We start from the raw sequence: 19,339 nt of genomic DNA, 5'->3' as shown, positions 1-19,339 counted from the left end.
TGAAGAAGGTAGAGAACAAAAAAGAAAAACTTAAAAGAAAGAGCAAAGAGGTCTCTTAGGGATTTAACATAGGCCAGGAAGGAGAAAGACCAGAGAAATTCCATAACTCAAGGAACTGAGGTAGAGAAATTGAGCTGGTATTGAGAGGGCCTTGAGGACTATACTTTCAAACTGGAGTTGAGAGTGGAGAGTGAAAGAATTATGCTTCTTTGGGACCTCGGAACTGAAATAAACAACTATTGGGCAAATGTAAGAAAAATTAGATTAGCAGTGGCCTGGAAGATGAACATACAATGACAATAAAAGCCCAATTCTGTGTGCATCTTTGTTACATCAAAGAGAATGAAAACAAACTTACAGTCACCCCTCTGCAAATGATTTCTCTCAAGATCTTCACACTCTTCAGCAAAGCAGTATCTGTGCTCTAAACCAGTGCTTCTCAAATTTCTAAGTGCACACAAATCCCCTAGGGGCCTTGCTAAAACAGAGATTTCAGGGTCACCCCCCACCATCACCACCAGAGATTCTGAACCAGTAGGTCTTTGCCGAGACCTATCATATGCATTTGTAACTAGTTCCAAGGTGATGCTGCTGCTGCTGCTGCTCTTGACCACACTTTGAGTAGCACTGCTCACACAGCCAACCTAGTCGGAAGGAGCAAAGCTCCAGGCCTGGAAGGGCAAAGCTGTGGACACAGGAGATGTCCACTTTGGAAAAGACTACTTCCTCACTCTGAGATGGCTTCAGGGTGAATACTTCCCACCCTAATTATCTTGTCTCTATGCTCCACACCTACAATTCCTTCTGATATGTACACATTTTCCCCACGTCCTTTGGTTCTAGTAGCAATAATATCAAACAGGACCTCAGGACAGGGGACAACAGATCCCCTAAGCATTTAGGAACTGCCCAGAGTTCAAGGAAGACTTATTCATGCCGATGTCTGGGACAGGCAAATGGGGAGTAGTCCGGAGAGTGCATGAATCTCCCTGTGCTTGCAATAGCAAGCAATACACGGGACTTCCCTCAAGTGACTTCCCAGCAGGGAGCTCTCTGCCGGCATTTCATCTAAGTACTTCGGCAAAATCAGAGATCCGAATGCAAAATCTTAAGTATTAGAGATGGAACCAGGCTAAAATCTCATTTAGGGCCTATCCCTAAGGGCCAGACTAAGAAAAGCCATTGCAATACAAGAACTGAGTCTTTTCACACATGGGCTTTAGAGATTTCATACCGCTTGGAAGAGCTTTTCATCTTTCAAACTGCTACCTCCTCCAAATCACAGTTGTGTGCAGCAGTTTTTGGCTGTGAAAGGAACTAGTAAATTCAGGAAAGAAATCCCATGTCCAGATTTGGAATACTTGGTCAAAGCTACTAACAATGTCTCACTCTAAGAACATAGGAAGGAACTTTCCCTTGATAGAGTAAAGTTTAATCATTTTCAATTATTTTAATTCTGAATGGTCTTCTTTTTTCCCTGATGGGTTATTAGAGGGGTAGAATATGTTGGAGAAGGTAAAAAGTCCCACAGTAACAAAGCCGATTGAAAGAGGTTGTGCGTGAATTGTGGGAGAAAGGGTGTGTGGGTCCAGAATTCAAGTTAATTCAATACTGCAAACGTAGATTGAGCAGCCCTCTGGGCCAGACACTGTGCTGGTGGGGTGGAGATCTAAACTAAAGAGGCATGATACAAGAGGACAGTAACAATCCTTCACATCCTTCTAGTGATTTATGCCAAAAGTTAATTTATAAAACAGTTTTACAACTGTTAATCTCACTTTATTTTCAGAATTACCTTACAAAGTAGGCACAGCAGGAATTAATATTGTCCAATGGATAAACTGAAATTTAATGGTTAACTTATGTGCCTAAGCCTGGCCTTCACCTTTCGTTATTTAGATGTTATTACTAGCTTTTATTATCAAGCGTGTGATAACTATCATATTGGAAACTATCATATTGAAATCCCTAGGATTTAAGAAGCTCCAAGACACTAAATACCATCAAATATATGGCACCATTTAGCACTGTGTATTGATTATTCTCCATTTGTTCCCTCATATGCATTTCTACTCACGTTTCCCCCTGCTCTGCGCCAGAAGAAGTCCGACCTTATAATTGCATTACCTAGTCAACTTTTCAGTTAAGTGTGACGAGTGAAAGGAACCAGCACACCAAAGGGCAGCAATGGAGAAAAGTAAGAGTCTGCTCCCTTGACTGGCCTTCCTAGACCACAGCACCTCCATGGCTCCAGCTCTCATTGGAAACTGGTAATACTATTTCCTCCCCTTGACCCTTAGGGGTGCTAACACCTAATCTCTGAGGACCTTACTTACCAACCCTTCCTGGTTCCCTTAACCCCACCCACACCTCTACAAATAGTGTCTTTATTACCATCTTTTGAACCACCTCAGATTCTGTTTCCCTCCTGGAATCTGAGCCATACAAGCCTCTCTCTCACATAGCCCTAACCAGGAAAAATAAGTCTAATCCCCAGAGGAGCACAGTGAGCCTAAAACACCCACAGTCACAAAGTTGTTGGTTTTTCCCTTTTAATAATTAATATTTGTTTCTCCAGTGCTTATTTGCCACAATTCTACCTGGGGCCCTTGTTTATTCCTGGCCTGAACTTTTGTGATGATTTTCTAAATGGACTCCCATCTCTAAAGTCTCCCACCTCCAATCAATTCTATCCCCTGCCTGCTACTGGATTAAATGTCCTGGTGCACAATTCTGATTATATCATTCCTGCAATGGCTCCCAAGTGATTATAGCATGAAGTTCAAAAGCCTTAGCCCAGCATGCAGGGCTCTCACCTGTGTGCCCAGTCTTATCTACAGCTTCCCTATGTGCATCTGTGCTCTCTGTTCTCAGCCCTTTACCAAAATGATCTTCATTTTGATTACACTGTTCTCTTTGCCTAGAAAAGTATTAACTTTAACATTATTCACAGATTTCAAGATCCAGCCCAAATGTTGCCTCCTGACTGAAGATTCTCTGTTTCCTTCCAGATAAACAACCACTTTCTCTTCTAAACTCTCCTGGGTCTTTTTGCATCTCTTTTTTTTTATGTCATTTAGCACGTTGAACCTCTCAGTATAGTTATCTGTGTCCATCCTCTCCCACATCCCATTCTAAGCATCTTTCCCAGCCAAAGGCTGTCTGGTTCACGGTGGTCCCCTAACGATGAGCACAGGACATAGCACAGAGTAGGTCTCGGCAAATACATGTTGGAAGAATGAATGCATGAATGAACTCAATTTAACATCCTCTCAGCACCTAACATGGTGGCTATTGTGTGGTTTGACTTTGAAATAATTTGAATGATCAGCTGAAAAAGCTGGATAATGCATACTAAATATGGGAGATGCTGCATATAAACACATCTGCATGTGTGCCTATTTTGTATGACATCTTAGTAGGAATATATATTATTTTATCATATGATATTTTTAAAAAGGTCTCCTGGGGGGAAAGTGGTACGTATATATAAGTATCTTAAAAAAAAAAAAAACTAAATGTACTAAAGGTGTACAAACCTAGAAGAGGTTTCTGAAGAGCAATCAGATGTGTGCAGCTTTGAAATAGTCTACTTCTTTCCCATTTCCTATCAGCCCCATCCTCTCCTTGCATCCAATTTTGTTTAATGAGGCTACTGCAATGTATTTATTTTGGGGTGATTGAATTTAGAAAGACATTCATCTAATACACAATTGCTGCCACAAGCTGAATGGTTGAATCATAACAGGAATGATGGCATAAATCCGAGGACAGCTGTTTCTTATCATTTCTAACACACAAAAAAGCTCAGGCCAGGCAAGGGTTTTTGCCTCAATTCTGAGATGGGACTGATAGGATCTGAAGCAGAAATGCTTCTAGACAGGTGGAAGTAGACAAGGAGAAAGAAGAAATGCCCTGGGGAGGGACTAAACCTTTAATTTTAGCACTTTATTGTGTGAGGGTTGCTTCTGGCCTTTTGGGATGCTCAAGAAATTCCAGTTATAAGGAGATAATTTGAGAGGAACGGCAGGGGCATTTGTGTGGGTAACTAACCTTTTAAGAAGAGCTTTCAAGTCTGTTGTCTGCAGTTGCAGCTATTAAAGAACAATAATAATAATACTGGCTCACATCTGTGTGGTACAGTTATAATTTATAACATGATTTCGCATTCACCATCTCAGACAAGTGCAGCTGGAGTATGGTATGCATCTGGACAGCCACTCAGATGCCCAGAGCTATGAATCATACCAAGCATGGTTCCCAGGGACCTGGGGAGCCCCTTCCCAAAGAAATCTCTATTGACATTTGCCTGCTGCAGATGCCCCCAAATCCATCATGAATGCATCACTTCTTTGAACTCAGGCATTTTTACTGTTAAAGCAAAAATGTCTTTGGAAATAAGCACATAGCCAACTCTATAACTCATTTACACCTAGGTATGAATGCATTCTCAGCATTTTTTCATGAACAGCTGGCTGAAGTTTTGAGCAGGTCATACATGTAGTAAGAGAGTAAGAGGAGGTTAGGGGCCTAACGAGTAGACATTGCTAACACTCTTCACTTGCTACAGCTTTTGAGGTAACAGGAAACATGCAGAGTGGTGTTAATTCAACATAGGATGTTGATATAGCTAAGAGCTACAAAATAATCTGCCACCTACAAGTACATACCTTCTGAAGGTAATAAAACGTTATGAGAATAATTCAATTTTTAAAAGGCCCGAGTTTGAATCAGTGCATCTTAATATAATCATTACTCATTCATTCATTTATCCATCTGTTCATATATTTAGTCTGTAGCCAGTAAGTTGAATAACCAAAATTCATGGAATATAATAAAAAGCTTCTATTGTTCTTTAACCTTATCAGGGGTAGAATGTGGAGAGATTTTCCCCTGCCACCAGATATAAACTTAAACATGTCCCTAGGCTTTGGTGGTCACTCCTAAGTAGCCAAAAGTCCTACCTTCACTTTAAGTCACAATTATAAACTAGTTTCAATTCAGTAAATTAAAATATACACATCCGTGTAGTAATAGAAACTTCTAACCTCATTCAGTGGGCTTTCAGCAAGCGGGAAACCAGGCTGTAATCTTCTCTTCCCTTCCTTACCCTCCCATCCTGCTAAATAGAGTTCCTGACTCCTCCTGGACAAAAAGTGAGAGGAGGAGAAGGAAGGTGAGCAAAAAGTGCTTGTTTGATTGGGACCCTGGTAAGATGGTGTCACCCTCATTAGGCCTAGCAGTTGTCTGAAAACTGACTTTCTCTTATGTGGTATTGTGAGTTTCCTCAGAGACCTGCCCCCTCCATCAACCCTGGTGGTCTCTCACTTAAGAATTCCTTAACCTGAGCAAAAATATTCTATTTCGGCAGGAGCTTTCACCCATGCCCTAGAAATTGCTGCAATTCTCAACCAGCGTCTCCTTAGCTGGGGAGCTATGCATTCCCTACCAAACGGATCTAAGGTGCTCCCCACACTGGCTCTCTCCTTCAGGGCCCCATATGCTCCATGGAGCATTCTTTGCCTGAACAAATTCTGGGAGTGTTGGCCAATCCAGAAGCAGCAGCAACCTCCTTTGCTCTGCTGCCAAAGCATTAGCCAGCCCTACTCTTTTTGCATTAATTTCAGACCTAGAATCAGATCCAGTCCTCAGGCCTCCAACTGCAGGAGACACAGCTCAAGCTCTGACTGGTCCTGTTTCTGTAGGTGAGGTGAGGTGGGCACTCACATCCCTTACCCTCTGGGGCCAGTAGTAGACCTTATCACACTTGCTGCTCCCTTCAAAGAAATCCTCTTCAAAAGCTTTTAACAGTGGCACCTTTTAACCTTTGATGTGGGAGAGAATGCAAGAGTCATGTAACCACTTTTCTGCTAATTCCTTTTTGTATATTCTTCTGGCTGGTCTGTTCCATGACTTTGGGTATCTGATTGCTATTATGTCTTGATTCTCTATGAGAACTTTCAGTCAAACACTGTTACAATTCATTCGTGTATTCCAGGAACAATTATTGAAAGTCTACCTTAGTGCAGATCTTTCCTGCTCCTTCCTCCTTTCTCTACCTGGTAGTTTATTCTGTTCTTCACCTTCCTATTAAATGGTATGATGAAGAATCAATTGTTCTCTCTCTTTCTCCATTCTTCCCTCCCCACAAATTTCCAGCTATCGTTGTAGATACATGTGAGAAAATGTTTTCACTTTCTGTACCAGAATGGATAATAAGCAAAATGAGAAAAATTAAAATAAAAAACTACAGTCAACAATGAAAACATTGGATGTCAAATTATCTTACAAGCATAGTATTAGAATGTTGTCTATTTGGATTTGAGTTCTTCAAAGTTCAAGTTGCAAACTTCTTGAGAAGCTATTGCAAACACACACTCTTTAAAATGTTATAGTGAAGAAGGTGCTTTCTCACGTGTTCCTAGTACATGGGGCCTGAGATAGTAGGAAACAAGCTGAGAATAAAGAAGGGCCAGTAAGGAAATTAACTATTACTAAGGACACAGCATAACCATGTCATACTTTCTGCAGCATATAAATACAGGCATATAAATGGAATAAAATAAAAACAGGAGTTTACAGGAATATCAAGTGCTCTAAAACTGCTCTACCAGACAGCCAGAACATCTATTAGGATTTCTGAAATATCATATAACAATCGTCTACTTTGCTAAGCTCTTGAATCCTTATCTCAAAGTTTTTTTTTAAAATAATCGTGGTGATCCATAGCTAACATTTACTTGTGTGCCTTGTAAGTGGCAAAACTGATAGTTATGCCTGGCTCTCAATGATGCCAGAGCCACTGCTCCTTCTACTAAGCTAAGGTACTCTTACCTGGAGGCAGATAAAAATGAATGTTCCACTCCTAATTTTATGTAGAAGCAAGGGCAAAGGAATTTCTGTTTCATCTGGAAGCCTTTGATTTTTTTAAAGGGCTACTTTAACTTTAAGTAGTCATTCGACTGGTCTTTGTGTTAATGAAATCTCCAGCAATCACAATGACCCTCTGTTACAGGGTTGGGATGGAGTGCAGTTGCCAACTGCCTCCTAATTACTTCTATTGAGGAATGTATCACAGCACCAATTCCAGGATTGAGGGGAGTGAGGAAGAGGGGGACAAAGGAATCTAAGAACACAGGGTTTTTTTTTCTTATTTACTGTGTTAGCACCTACAAAAAGCAGTATGTAGTAAATGAGTACCTTCATCATAGTAAGTGAATCCACCAGACAGTATGGCAGTATGGCGGCACCCCCACATATGACTGTACCTCTTTGGATTCAGTTTCTCTGTAGCTTCCACTCTCCCTGACCTCTACATGAATAAACCCTCCCTCCTCCCTCCCACCCTCTTTTACCTCCTCTCACAAATATTTGTTAAGTCACCTGCTATGTGCCAAGCACTGGGCTAGGTACAAGAATATAACAGGGATTAAGACTTGGTCTCTACCCTCAAGGATCTTCCAGTGTAGTAGATAAATCAGATATATAAACATAAAATTAAAATATTGGGCTGCGAATACCACCACAGAGGAGGGCAGGTACAGTGGGGACCCATGCCACAGAGGAAGAGAAGTCAGGGAAGGTTTATATCAAAAAATGAAACCTTTCCCAGTTTTCCCTGTTTGGAATATATTCATCCCCACTCCAACCCAAATCCTATTTCACTTTGGAGGTCTGTCATAGAACCCTGTGGCATCTTGGCTTGTATTAGTCACTTTGGGCTGGGTTTATCTCCTGCATTCCATTCAGTATCATTCATTCCACATGAATATTGTCCTAGCTATGCTGTGGGAGAGGAAAATGACAAAGCCAACCCTAGGACCAGTTCCTTGGGGAACTCTCAGGAGGAAAACTCTGTGACATAGAGAAAGATGAATCAAGTGCAATGAAGGATAACATGGGGATCAATGACAACCCATTAGAAGAGGCTAACATCATGGAATGCTTTAGGAAAGAAGTGGCACTGGAGATGAGCTTTGAAAGGTGAGCGAGATCTCTCTAGTCTGAGATGGAAAGGGAAGGCCTGCTATGCCTTCTAGTGAGTCAGAGAGGATGGGGAGAGAATGGAGAAAGCATGTGTGAGGGAACTGTAGTAGACCAATAAGGCTGGCATGTAAGGGATATGGTGGAGGGGAGGAGTGTAATTAGAGAAAAACCTAGAAAGGTTCATTTGGACCAATCCATGTGACCTTTAAATATTGGTAAGATATTTACATTTAATGTATAGACAATGGGAAGCCATTCTGAATGGAGAGATATGTGACCAAAGTTGCATTGTATGGATCGTGGCTGAGGAAAGATAAGAGATAGGGAGACCAGTTAGGGAGTGATTGCAACAGTCCAGGTGAGAGGAACTATAGGTGATGGTGAAAAGTGGCAGTGGAGAGAGAGAACACCCCTATGTCAGGAACTACGTGTCACCCATTTGTGTCCCTATAATATCCAGTCCTGTTCCCAGCCCTGATTAAGTTTCATAACTATTTCTAAAATTGAACTGTATTAAAGATTCCATTTGAAAGTATGAATGTATGTCTTTCAGGAGTTTTGTCTTTTTTGTTGTAATCCTGTCACCTAAGTCATCCAACTCTAAGTCATAGAAGGTTCCTCCCCAAGGCCATCATTATCTGGCATTTATGTGGCATCTAATTTGCAGTCCTTAATTAGCTCATGCACCATTTTAATTGGTCTGTAGTTGTCTGTGTGGACAGACCTGGTTTCCTTTCTGGAGCCGACTGGGGCTGCCTCACCCTTTCCTGCCAACTCAGGTATTTGGAACATCACAGGCTGGGAAGACTCAGGGTTCCTGCTTAGCCCCAAAATACGCAAAGAATGGGCTCTCTGGAGTACTTGAAGGCCAGAGGGCTGCTGGGAGCCACAATAGGGAAACTCTCCAATAAATTCAGTCACTTTAGGCAGCCATTTCTAGGAAAAGAGGGACGAAAGTACAGCAGAGGCAAACTGTAGGGACCACCCATGGTGTAATCCCAAAATTCTGGATGAGGTCTAATATTTGTATCAGTAGGGATCTGTTAAGATGATCCAATAAAATTGTTAAGATGACCCATCTAAAAAGTAACCCACTTCAAGGGATAGCTTAGAACTATGGAATTAATGAGGCTGCAGTGTCTCCAGAATCTAAGGAAGACTAGACTGAGATCAAGACCTCAACTTAATCAATAATAATAACGGCTAATTTTATTGAGAACTTACTATGTGCCAGACACTTTTCTAAGCACTGTAGTTATATTAACATATTTAATCCTCACAACAACCCTATAAAATGAGTACTATTATTATCCTCATTTTACAAGAAAGAATCAGGTACAGAGAGGGCAAGTCTTGCCCTACGTCACAGGGCAGACGGTAGAGCCTGAATTTGAATCCAAGCAGTCTGGCTCTAATATGTAGTGAATGCAACACTCTCCTGCATTTCTCCTGTTTCTTGTTCTCATTACTTTTGACCAGGAGGACAAAAGAGGCCTAAATTGTAACATCTCTTTCTTTGATATAAATGTGCTGAGGGTCAGAGCACAACGGGAAAAGCCTGAGTTTCACATACAAACAGACTCACTTTAAAACCTGATTTTCATCGTATATTAGTGAGTGACCTTGGACAAGTTACTTAACCTCTAAGGGTTACAGTTTCTTGGGTATCGAATGGAGGCAGTACAATCTTCAGGCTTCTTATGAGCAAAATAATGTATCTAGTCCCAAACTGGCACAGTCGGGGTGCTCAACAATGATCATTATCATAAAGTAAGGTGGTTGTGTAAAGTCTGGGGCAAGGAAGTAAAGAGTAAGAATGTATCATCAGATATCCAACTGTGCTTAGAGGAAAGAGTGTTTTGATTCTAGAACGTCTGAGAGGGGTCATTCAGCCCTATTTCCCCTGCAGCTCGGTGGCAATATCCCTGAGGGACACCAGTCCACTCTTTTCCAGCTCTGGGCTTACGAATGAGCCTCTGGTCTGTGATTTGGCGTTTGACCTTACTGATCCTGCCAGCTCTGCCCACAGGGGTTTGTCCGACCCAACTGTTTCGCCTCCTTGAGATAAGAAACAGATTGGGCATATCTACTGCTAACCAGCCCTGGTTTTGATATTGGAATTCTCAATCATGGCTTTCATGCTAAGCCTCAATACCTGACTTCTGTGCTTGACTTTCAACTGCATAAATTAAACAATAGTGTTGTTTGATTTTTCTTTTCAATGTAGGTGGAATTTGAAACAAAACTCTCTTCTCTTTCATAATGAAGCAATGGGATATACTAGAAAGTGGCCCGAGGTCTGAACTCTGTCTCTGCTTTTTATTAACTGTGTGACCATGAGCAACTCCAATCCCTGCCCTCTACCTCAAGGGTTCTTAGAATGATGGAATAAAATAGCAGAAGTGAACATGTGTTGTGACTGCAAAGCAGCATACAAATTGAATGGAAGGCATTATTATCACTGAGGTTTTATCTAGTTTGTGCAATTCTGACAATGTTAAATAAGATTGTTCTGAGTCATGTGGAACATAGGGTGCCCTAGAATCTCGAGGCTGCAAAGTGTTATCAGTGAGTAATCTTGAAAGAAATAGAAATAAGATTTTCCTCTGGGAGTTAAACTAGGACATCAACACATAATTGATTACAGCAAAGATTTGCTAAGTCACCTTAAAGAAACAGAATGGTTCTCAGACTAGGAGAACTTGATAAAATCTGATGAAAATATAATACAGCAAAAGGAACGCATCAGACAGAAAGAACGGTGGCTAAGCATGTAAATGCAAGGAAAGGAGGTCAGACAAGCAAAACTTGTCATTGGCCATCTAATACCATCCAGGGCAGATGGGATCTGGTTAAGAAGGTGACCTAGGGAATTCTGGTGAAAAGTATCTTCCTATTACAGAGGCCTAGGTGAGATGTCTCTAAACATCCTTTTAATAATCTCCCCTTGTCCTAACTTCAAGCTTATCAAGCAAACCTGATTTTAATTTGGCTTCCCATGTAGATCCACCTACAGAAAATTAATACACAAACCACTGGACTTGGGAATCTTTTGTCAATTATATTTCTTATTGTGAGTTAATAAATTGATCCCTAATTACAAAATGACTTCATATGCAGCCTATTTAGAGGGCTAGAATGTTCTAGTTATAAGATTTGAGCATTCACTATCTTCAGCAATTCTAATTTTCCTTGTAAGTTACCAAATTAGCATCCTGTTTATATATAGTAGCCTTTTGAGCTTATATCTACCCTTGAGTGCTAAAAAATCAGATTGCCAAGCCTGGCAGACAAAAGACCAGAACATGGATCCTGTGAGATCACTGTGGTAAAATTCCATTGTGAAGGCTTTAGGGAGACAGCCAGCTGACCTTCTAGAGTCATCAAATCCTTGTCACTATCTACACCATTTCTATTGGAACAGACCTCCCGCACTTTTCAATTCAGGAATCCCCTCTATGGCAAAACCTGCCAACAGATAAATATGTCCAAGTGCTTTATCCTGCCTATCTCATTGGGATCCCAGCCTGCCTTCCCCATGTTATGTCTCATACCTCCCCTACACACACTCTGAGTTCCAAAGTTGATATACTTTCTCATGCTATCCATTTCTAGCTTGAATAACTTTTTTTTCCTCTACCCTTCAGCTCAACATGCCAAATCCCGTCTTTGATCCAAGACTCAGGTTAGGTACCCTCTCTTCTATAACCGCTTCCATAATTGCTATTCTATCTCTGAAGTTCCATCGCTCATTTCCTGTTCACTCTCATTTTCTATCTTATATTAGAATTCTGACATAAGAGTGAAATCTCCAAGAATTCCAGAAATAAGTCATCTCTCTACTCAGAGCATTCTTCCCTTACAGGAAAAATTTCCTGGGACACCACATTCATTCAGTCTTTCATTTATTTACTCAGTCATTTAACAAATATTTATTGAATGCCTCTGTGTGCCAGGCAATGAGACACAGTGCTAAATAAGACTGACAGAGCTTCTACCATCATGCAGCTTCTTCCAGTCTAAGTGGGGAAGATAGATGCTAAGAAACAACTAGTAAATTACAGCTATGATAAGTGTCATAAAGGAGAGTTACATAGTACTGTCAGAATACAGATGAGGCTTTTCCAGGAAATTTACATTTAAGTTAAAATCCAAAGGTAAATAGGAGTTAGCCAGGAGAAGGGGAAGAGGGGCTTAAAAGAGTATGAGCTGAATTATCTCAATGGCCAATATCACTGAGCTATGACAGCCTGATATCTTCAGTCCCTGGTCGACTATCCTGTCTTCAGATAATGCCAGGAACAAATTCACAAATATTTTTCTTCTGACACTCTGTCTCCAGGCAGATCATCCTTTTTACACAAAAAAGTCATCACAGTTTTCAAAGTACTGTATAATATGATCTGTTATACTTAAGCTTTTTCAGTTATAATTACATCCCCATTAGCTAAATGATTTTGTTTCATCTTAATTTCATTCTCAAAAGGTGATGTTAACTTTATGCTTTAGGGTTTCTTGTTGTAAATCTCATCTACCACCGGTGAGAAACAAAAGTCTTTGTTTTGTTCACTGCTGCATCCCCAGTGCCTGTCACATAGTAGATGCTCAGTACATATTCATTGGATGGATGGACAGATGGTTGGATGGATTTCATCCTCTCACTTTCACCGGAAGCGCTTTAAGAGCACAGTACCTGCCTAGTTCATGTTTGGATTCCTCCAACACTTAGGACAATACCCTGCACAGGGCAGGTAATTGATCGATAAATTATTTGAAAATAAAGAGTCATCTAGCTTTGCTTGAACTTTTCCATGACTGGGAAGAACGCCTTGCTTTTTCAGGCAGTTGGTTCCATAGTTGAACTACTTCAGACGTTAAAGTTCTTCCCACTCTTGGGCTAACATTTGCCTTCCCACTGGTCCTAGTTCTGCCCTTTGGGCCCATGGAAAACAAATCCAAATCCTCTGCCCAGTGGCAGCCCTTCTGAAGTTGGGGACAGTGACCATGTTCCCTGCAGTCACTTGCAAACAGGACACCTCTCTAGTGTGAACTCAGGTACTTTAAAATACTTTGAAGTACTCCTAACATACTTCAAAGGAGGACACATCCCTCCTAAGTTTGTGGTGTGTTCTGAAGTCCCACAGAGAGCCACTGTCTGAGCAGGTTCTCTCTCCAGGGCAGAAACCCAGACCGGAACTGACGATGATAACAATAATTAACGTTTACTTCACAATTAATTATAGTTTACTGGTTAATCCACATAACACCCCTACGATATAGGTCATGGTTTCTAGGCCTATAAATGGTCAATGAGGCAGAAGACAAGGACCTAGGCATGTTTTCACACATGCTGGTGCCAAGTGAAGGAGAGAATTGTAGTGCTGGGGTCTCACTGACTCAAGAACCCATTATCTAGGCTGATCCACAATTACCATTAATCTCTCTCCTTGGTCTTGAGAATCACTTTGGGTCCATTTAATCACATTAAAACCAGATCTGTGAAATGTTAAAAATTCTAGGATAAGGGGTAAAGGGGCGAGGGCATGCAGAAAGACATCAAGGGCTTGCTGTATGCCAAGCTCTGCATAAAGCTCTGTATGCTGAAATATGTCAAAAACCTTTCCAAATACAACACTTTACACACAACAGGCCCAAAGCTAAGCACATAGGTTTGAAAATATTTGAAATAAGAGAACTGTTAGCTGGAGACACAAATATCTTTTCGTTATACGTAAATTTCTTGTAGTGGGATTTACTCAGACTCCTCTTAGAACAGATACACTTGTGTCACAGAGTCTACTGAAATAGGTGCGTATATTTAATTTTACCCATTTCCTTGTATTGTAAAGGCAGAAGACATTTTAAGTGATTCTTTTCATGAAATAAAAAATCCTCTCCAAATTATTTTATAATTTGAGTAAGTCCCTTCTTATCCAAAATCCCATTGGATTTTCAAGCAAAAGGCTTCCTCTAAGCAGCAGTTACGCTTTTGGGAGATTTTGAGTCCTTCCGGAACCTGGTGACAGCTACATGGGCTCTCCCCAGAAAAGTGCACGGATTCACATACGCTCAGAAGTTTGCATAAAATTCAGTGTCTGTGAACTGAAGGTAAAGATCAGAAAAGAAACTAGCCCCTGCTGAGGCTTTGTAGCCATTGTCAGGGCTTTGAATTCCATTCTGAGTCAGATGGGAAGCCACAGAAGGTTTTGATCTTGCCTTTTAACAGGAGCAATCTGTTATGAGAATAGACTTGAAGAGGGCAAGAGCAGAAGCAGGTTACTGCAACCATCCAGATGAGAGAGGATGGTAGTTTGGACCAGGGTAGTAGCAGTGGAGGAGTGAGGAGTGGGAAGGTCAGATTCTGATGTAGTTTGAAGGTGCAGCAACAGAATTTGTTGACCAGGTTAAATGTGGTATGTAAGTGAAAGAGGTGAGTCAAGCTGACACCAGGGTTTTTGGCCTAAGCAACTTGAAGGCTGGAGTTGTCATTACTGGGATGAGGAAGAATAAAGGGTGTAAGTTTGATGGAGGCAGGAGAATGAGGAGAGAACTATTAGGAGCCGGGTTTTGGACATTTTTAACTTGAGATGCCTATTAAATATCTAACAGAGATGTTGCACAGACAGTTATATGTCTGGTCAAGACTTCTGGAGAGAGTTGGGTTTTTAATAATATTCATCCGTAAAATTGGAATAATAACATAATAATGTCTAAATGATAATACTTATTATTGGGAGGAATAAACAAGACAATTCATGTAAAGCTCCCAGTGCAGGACTTAGCACACAATATGCCCTCACTACATTTTAACTATGATATTTATTAAAACTTAAATACTCTCAGTCGGTATTTTTATCAATACTATAAAGTTATGAGTGTGGCTGCTTTTAAGATTGATAAGTTGTTTCTGGTGTCAGTTCCCAGGCATGATTTGCAAAAGAAAACAAAATCTTGAGCAATAGCAGTGCCTTTGGAACTGGTCTCTAGCCCCCAAAGTTTAAAAATCTGAAGGCTTTTGCATGCATTCAACAGTCTTCACAGGTAGGTTATATCATGTTTCTTATATAATCAACCTAGAATTTATTTCAAGTTTCAGAGAGAGTTTGAAACAGAGACTAAAGCAGTTTATCAGAAGAAATTAAATACCAGCAAGAACCCTACAGGGAAGACATTCCCAGTCCATTCATGTGGCCTCTGTGACACACGAGGTTTAAATGGAAGGAAGCATGAGAACTAACTGACTATTCTGTCTTGATTTCAATAGCTGCATTGTTGCTGCTGGACACAAGTTCATCTGGCTTCTTTTAACATTGATTCGCAAAAGCCATGCCCCATGTCTTCCTGAAATAGCAAGCTTCTTAGAGGAACCCTCCTTGAAAAAGCACACCCTTGCTCTCTGTTATTAATTTATTCAGTGATCTTTAGCTATTTTATGTTGAAACAATGGAAACAAGTGCTGGTGTGGTTTTATTATACCCTTGTAGATCTTTGAAGCAATAAGTTTCTAACATCAAAACCTAAACAATGTTTGAGGCTTCTCATTCTTTTTACATCTCTTTGAATTTTGACTATAAATCCTTGACCCTGTAATTCTCTTCAACATCTATGACAGGCCTAATGCTCAATAATTATCTATTAATAATCCTCATTATCTCCATCTGTATCCAAAAGGAAGAGGTGATGAAGTGGTTCAAACAGTCCAAAAATGTGTCTGTAACAAATAGATGACTAAGGTCAACCACAATTGCAGATCTTGTTTGATGGATTTAGCAATGGCAGCAGGACAACTCAGACATGGGTAAATGCACCAGTGAGGAGAGAGAGAGAGGAAGGGACACAAAAGAAAGGCTCTTTCTCCACATCCTTGTTTCCTTCCATCTGTAAATGAGGCCACATGAACTGATTGTTGCTAATGAGCAGGGCAATGCTCAATTAAACATCATGAAGCACCAATTTCATTCCTTCTCATTGATTCTTTTACAAGTTTCTAATAATTGCTACACTCACTCTGACTATGCTTTAAGCAGATCTCCAGGGGCGCCTCCACATGAGAAAATAACTCTTCTCCCTTTCTCCCCGCAGGAGTCAGGAGAGGACATGTCAAGGACTAACATCTCAGGGTCCCATAGTCCAGCAGGACATGTGAGGGGCTGAGGCCCCCCACATCTATGGTTCCTTACTGGTACCCCACCCCAGCTTCTCTCTGGCTATGTGCTCCAGAACTCCAGGTGGAGGAAAAACAAAAGACCCAAGAAATGATAACTCTAAATGGAGCCAGTCAAGTTGATGTGTGACAAGTACTTAATGAATTTATACCCTGTGTCTGTTTTTCTATTTTAAATATCTTTTTGTTTTCTATTAATTTTTAAAGTAAATTTTAGCCTTTTACTTTTCTAGCCAAGATAAGGGGGAAAAGGAAAGGGTTTTTTCCGCATACATGCATGGTGGCAACAGAGGAAAAGGCTAGGTCAGCAAATGGTATTTATACCCCAACATCTCTTTGGCCTTAAAATTCAGTACTGAGGCCCACGAGAAAAATATAGGTGTTTTTTATCCATGGCAGCACGATGATAAAATTTATCATCCAAACCAGCTTTAGAGTTGAACAAGGCAATAAAAATAATGCCACCAGCATAACGAACATAAACTAGGACTGTGAAGACAAATCAGACATCATTATCATACCAAATGAGTTCTTGCCTACCAAAATTTCTTCATCACTCAAGAGACCTGACCTAAGAGAAGGTTCCATGGCTAACACAGAGAATAAACGCCCTCTTTTCTCTACTGGGATAAATAGTCCTAGTGTTTTATGAATATAAGAGCAGGCATCTTTCTTTCATTCCTTTTCCTTTCTCTTATCTAACAATCTCTCTAATCATTTTAATTGCAGAGTCCTACTGCAAGTTCTGTCCACACAGCCTTGCCACAATCTTAGGCCCTACGTCATTGATCCAGAAAGTTCATTTAGGGATCTCAAAGTTATACAACCCATCTTCTGAATATAGTTAGTGGGCAGTGAGCTGAATATTTAAAACTCCACGAAGAGAGACAAAAGGATTTAAAATAAATCTCGTCTGCCCCTACAAAGCGGGACAGGAGTCCTAAGGCAATTTCTGGGGTCCTGTCAGATAGGCAGCCCTTCCCGATGCTAGCAGGGCATGGAATGTGCACAATCCGACTCTATACTGGCAGTGGCCAGCACCCAACACAGGGGCTGGTATAGAGTGAGTACTCAGTATGTGCTATGGAATGAGCAGGCTGCTTCCTCACATCCCTCAGCTCTGGGCTCCTGAGTACCCGTGATTTTCCTGCCCATTTCTGTGCAGTGAGGGGGAGAATTCTGCCCATGATCCCATGTCAGCTGGCTAGACTGGGCTTCTGTCAGCATTCCCCTTCTCTAGCATTCCACTTTTCAAGTACTGTGTTGAGCCAAACAGAGACTCCCACAGACTCCGGGTACCAGGCTTGGGCACAGGCTGAGTCTGCTTGGTTCTGTTCAGTTTGGGGACACTTCAGCAAAGCCGATAACTTCTCAGCTCCAAGCTGAATTCTGGAGATACAGAATGAGAGTTGTACAACCTTGAAAGGTTGTATATGTACCAAGGCATGAGTGATTAACAGTAACAACTCTGCTGCCCAACTGACTGGGTTAGTATCCGGGCTCTACAACTTGGATGAATATTGAACACTTCCAGACCAGAATTTTCCGTTTAGAAAGTGGAAATAAGAATGTGCCTCAGAGGGTGGGCATGAGAATTATTATTATAATTCTGAACATGATAATTATGATTTAGAATCATGCTTGGCATAGAGTAAATACTCAATAAATTTAACTATTACTACTTTCGTGTTTTGGCTCCTCTTCCAAGAAAAGCTTGTCTGATTTTCCTTAATTCTCCCTGCATCTGGCTGCTTCCCTCATTTCCCAGGAGGGGCTTTTCTTTGTTCCTGGCCCACTTCAATGCCAAGGGCCAAAAATGACACTTCTCCACATTAACGTTTGGTGGGTGTTTTGTGCACTAGGATTCAAATCCAAAGTCTTCAAGAAGTTAAGGATCATTTACCTTTTCAAAACTTCTTCATCATTCAAGACACCTGACCTAAGAGAAGGTTCCATGGCTAACACAGAGAATAAATGAATTACTACATAAGTATTTTTCTAAGAAGGTGAAGAAACTCTTGGTCAACAGAGAGGAAAGACCAGATACGAAAGGAGTCGCCCTGAGCCAGAAGCTGGTCCCTGAGCACACCTTGTGCCCACATATTTCCTTTATTTTTTTCCAGGACAGAGACATGAGTTTCCCGCACCTCTCAGAAATTCTGATACCAGTGAACCATGAACAAAAAGAACATCCCCAAGCTTTTTAAAAATTGTTATTTTCTTCTCTACTCATCCCAAGTAGTCTACCAAGTATTAGATCTAATTAACCAGTAACAGTTGGTTATGCTGTATTTATTCAATTAGGCAAATATATACTTTTCCCTATGCTTTCCAAGTCGTCTTTAATATAATTATCAAAGCCATTACCACCCAATTAAGGTAGGCAAACATCAAAATAAACTGGGTTTTTTTTTTCTTGGCTGAGGCAATTCTGAATTTTCATGACTTGATAGATCACATCCTCAAACTCCAAATAATCTCAATTCACCCGCTTCACAGTTCCATTCAAAAACACTGCCTTGCTGTCATGCCTGTCCCAGCCAACTTCCAGGTGGTACTCTTTGCATCATTTCCAATGCTTAAATTTTGGATAATTTCAGTGTAAAGAAAATAATCAAAACTATTGGCCAATAAATACCAAAACTTTCCCCAAATGTGGTCATTTTATTATCAAGTGAAAATTACCACTGCTCTGTGACCCACCTACTCCCACTCCAATCCTTGGAAATGCTTCCTTTCTGACAGACCTGAGTTAGATCCTTAAGACACAATGGTGAGCTTTTGTGCCCCAGAGGTCTCTGTCCCCCAGGGTGACTTAAACAAATCTCTACCCTAGCTTGGTTTCCTTTTGCTGAAGACTACTGCTAACCTGGAACCAATGGTTTGGTCGCCACATGTTCCTAATGCACACTTACCTGCTTCCTTCCACTGGCGTCCACACTCTTCACACTGATCGCAGAATCCCAGAGCATCAATCCTGGAAGGGACTTTAGAGACCAGCCAATCCAAGCCTTCATTTTACACATATGGACACTGGAGCCTACAAAGAGGAAGACACTTGTCCAAGGTCACATAGCTCATTAATGAAAGAGCTGGGACTAGAATAGCCGAACTGGAGATTCAGCTCCCTGTGGTGTCATTCTTCTTCCAACCGGTTCTTGTGCTTTCTGCCCTAGTTGGCATTCATGC

The 19,339-nt window shown here is 40.9% G+C and overlaps 1 protein-coding gene across 1 annotated transcript in view; it reads right to left on the bottom strand.

Moving 5' to 3' along the window:
• The window catches only part of FRMPD1 (FERM and PDZ domain containing 1), a 130,391-nt gene that overhangs the window by 105,492 nt on the left and 5,560 nt on the right, over window positions 1-19,339 (bottom strand). The window contains exon 3 of the mRNA XM_011366218.2: window positions 19,066-19,190. The gene's annotated coding sequence lies outside the window, so the exon portion shown is untranslated. The remainder of the gene's footprint in view (window positions 1-19,065; window positions 19,191-19,339) is intronic.

Source organism: Pteropus vampyrus, unplaced genomic scaffold (genome assembly GCF_000151845.1).
Source record: "Pteropus vampyrus isolate Shadow unplaced genomic scaffold, Pvam_2.0 Scaffold123, whole genome shotgun sequence".
Taxonomy (NCBI): Eukaryota; Metazoa; Chordata; class Mammalia; order Chiroptera; family Pteropodidae; genus Pteropus; species Pteropus vampyrus.
The sequence above is the reverse complement of the archived record's forward strand: the minus strand, read 5'-3'. Positions and strand labels throughout refer to the sequence as shown.